The sequence below is a fragment of the Thunnus maccoyii genome, chromosome 19 (genome assembly GCF_910596095.1).
Source record: "Thunnus maccoyii chromosome 19, fThuMac1.1, whole genome shotgun sequence".
In the NCBI taxonomy this organism is placed as follows: domain Eukaryota; kingdom Metazoa; phylum Chordata; class Actinopteri; order Scombriformes; family Scombridae; genus Thunnus; species Thunnus maccoyii.
Genome location: NC_056551.1, coordinates 12,394,641 through 12,398,022, shown reverse-complemented (window position 1 = coordinate 12,398,022; position 3,382 = coordinate 12,394,641).

Below are 3,382 nucleotides of genomic sequence, written 5' to 3'. Positions count from 1 at the left end.
TGACTTCTTTTTGTGTTTGTCATGGCATGTATTCAGTAATAAGAATTTCATTAAATCTGAATTAAGTAAAAATCAAGTTGGAAAATCAGCATGAGCTAATTGCAAGAAAAACAAAGAGAAGGGAACAAAATAAATGGTTATATTTGTGATATATATAAAGGAAGCATATCTGAAAAGCACTGGAAATGATGTTGGCAACTGTGCTCATGAAAGGTCATGCCCTCCATGTGGCCAAACCACACAGCAACAACTTCAAGCAGTGGTGCAAACCCTGGCCACATTTTTTTTTTTTTTTTTGGTGAAACCAGTTCAGACCAGGATTTAAACAAATTCCCAAAAGTACACCTGCAAAATAAGAGAAACACTGTAAATTGTCTATAGAAAGACATCTAGCAAGACAAACTGAAATGCATTTCCTCTTCGATGAACAGTGCCATCACACCTTGCAGGGTGATGCATTTGGTGCTACCCCTCTAGCTCAAGCTGAATTTCTGTCTGTTTCTTGGTGATCCTGTTTGACCTTGTTTTACCTTCAGGACACAAACGACTACACACAGAAAGTGTGTGTGTGTGTGTGTGTGTGTGTGTGTGTGTTGGGGGTAGGGGCAAAGACAGCGAGAGCTTGCATGTACCTCTACCGCTGGGTTTTGTGTATGCGCTTGTATGTCCCTGTTGTTGGGGAGGGGCTGGGTCAGTCTCCTGTCCCCATTGAGTCACATGCCAAGGGCCATTAAAGCCCATTGTGCCGGTGGACAGTGGAAGGAAGGTAGCCATTGGCCCTCGGATGAAAACCTGGGTGGGTGGAGGGTCTGTGAAGGTGGGTGTCAAAGGCAGGGCCGTTAGGAAGAAAATCAAAAAGCCATCAGACTTGTTTGTGGGAGACGATTGTGCTGCTCAACAGGAGGGGCAGTATTTAGATTCCAGCATTATTGCTTTATCAATTTGGTAACTTTTAAAAGTAGTGGCTCAGATTTATTCTCATCATGCTTTATTTGAAAAACATCACAATACAGCAGTAAAATGGCCTTTCAGTCATATTGTAGGAGAAGGTTGGCTAGATTGTAATAACATCTTTCACAAGTTTTTTATAACTTGCAATTCCTAGCACTCATAACAGGAAGGATAAATAGATCTTACAAGAAGTGCTTATTCATTTAAAACATAAACCGTTATATGAAACTCTGTCTGCAACCACAGATCAACTGACTGCTTTCACGTGTGTAGACTCATGCAAACTCATACATCCTCAAATGGAAGACTGTGGGTTGAAAAGAAAGAAAGAGAGGATAAAACCACATTTATCTGAACTTTAGAGATGATTACTTTTTAAATCATTGCAACCATTATTTTCTAGATTTAGGGTGTTGTTTTAATCACAAAGTCACAGCCACATTTCTATGGGAAAAAAAACTAAACTGCAGGACCAATAAGCAATAATATGAGGGGAATTTGCTCAATAATTAAGACATCCAGTATTGCTTTTCTTTACATGTGCATAGCCTGCAGTGATAGAAGAAAAATAAAGAGGAGCAATGATTTTAATGAGCAATCAATGAAATATAAACAAAATACTTTGGGGTTTGTTTTGGTCAAATTGCTCAAATTAGAGGTAGTTTTCTCTTCACTGCTGTAGTATCAACAGGCTTTCTTTTGTCTCAGACTTTCTCCCTGTTTCTGTTTGGCTGGACAGGCCCTGCGAGCAGCGAGCAGATCTCTGAGGTGTCTTGAAGAGGCCACTTGAAAAGAACTAAAGACAAGATCTGAGACATTTGGGGAGGGGGGTTCAACTAAATCCCCAGATACTCCCCTCACACATCACACATCTCCTCCTCACTGTACCAGGCTATTCAACACTGCCCCCCCGCCCCCTATCCCTTGGACACCCTGAGAGCTCTGTGCTCCTCTGCTGTCCCTTTCTCTCTGAAGCCCTGCCTAAAGTCTACTATCTCTCTTGCTGTCTGTCTTTTGCATGACAATTATTCTCCCAAGTCCATGGCCCGGGACAATGCTTGTATGGTTGGGGTTTGATGCCTTTTAAGCTATTGACCAGCTCTTGTGCCTCCTCGAGGTTCCCCTGGTCCTGGACCTAAATGGCTTTGTATCTAAGAGGGCAACGAGAGTGCTGGTCCTCTGATGATAGTGTAATATGAGCTGATGTTTGAGGTTCAGGAGGAGAAATTTTGCCCATATTCAATCCCTGTAATTCTCAGCCTGTGGACGCCATGAAATAAGTTTGAGGTGTAACAAAATTCTGCGAGATGTCTTTATTATCACATTCCACTTTTTCTTGTGAAATATGTTTTTATGCTTGTAAGCCTCCTCTGATGAGTAATTAAATAGCAGAATCTGCAAATGTTGCATCATTATTAAATTGGATTGTTCACCAGTCAGATATCATTTCATTATAAAGGGCCACAATGCAAAATAAAATCGAGAAGGGTGTAAACAGAAAACACATCTTGGACCTTGCACCTGCAGACAACTTCTTGCTCCTCAGACCTGTTTTGGAGCCTTTAGGCCGTATCAGACTGGATGCCAAGATACTCGCCCTCAGTGAAGCTCCGGACCTGCAGACCAGAGTGAAACTACAGCACTAGTGTTTGTTTCAGAGGACATGGGGGGGAGGAGGTGGGTGTGGGGCGGAATCAAAGGGTTGAGACTTATTGTTCCAATCTGAAAAGGAGCTAATGGTCGACCATCGCAACTCGGGATCTGAAATCCACGGGGTGCCCCGGGGCCAGGTCGTACAATGGCACCCCCTCTCCTTTCCCGCAGTGCGTCTTCCTGCCGCAATCTGCGGCCAACGACTCGCACTGGGGGAGCGCATCTGCACCGATGCTCCGGCCCATCCAGACTTTTGAATGGCCACCGATCGAGGGTGAATGGGAGAAGTTCACCTGAATGCTGTTGGAGGTTTTATGATTTACCTCCCAACTTTTCACCCATTTCCAGTCTGGCAGGAAATCCAGAATCCAAGTAGCCAAAATTTCACTTATATCCAAAATCCAGTTTTATTTATGACACTGACAACTTTTTGATGGCAACCTTAGAGCTGTACTGTACAAATATTCATCTTGACAAAGGAAGATGAGACTCAATTTCTTTTTTACTTAACAGAAGCGCAAAAAATGCTTTGTCTGACATGAAAGAATCAAATTCCTACAGAAGTTTCCAATACACTAAAACACTTAAACAGGCCTAAGAAAAACCTACTAGTTGGTAAAAAAAATTAAAAAAGGAACTGAGATCGGAAGACGTCATGTGGGGTCCGCTTCAACTTTATCTGCTACCATGGGTATAAATTTCACCTGAATATCTTATGATTTTACATTTATAAACAATTTCAAGTAACCTAAAGCATTTTCCTGTCCGTCATTAATGT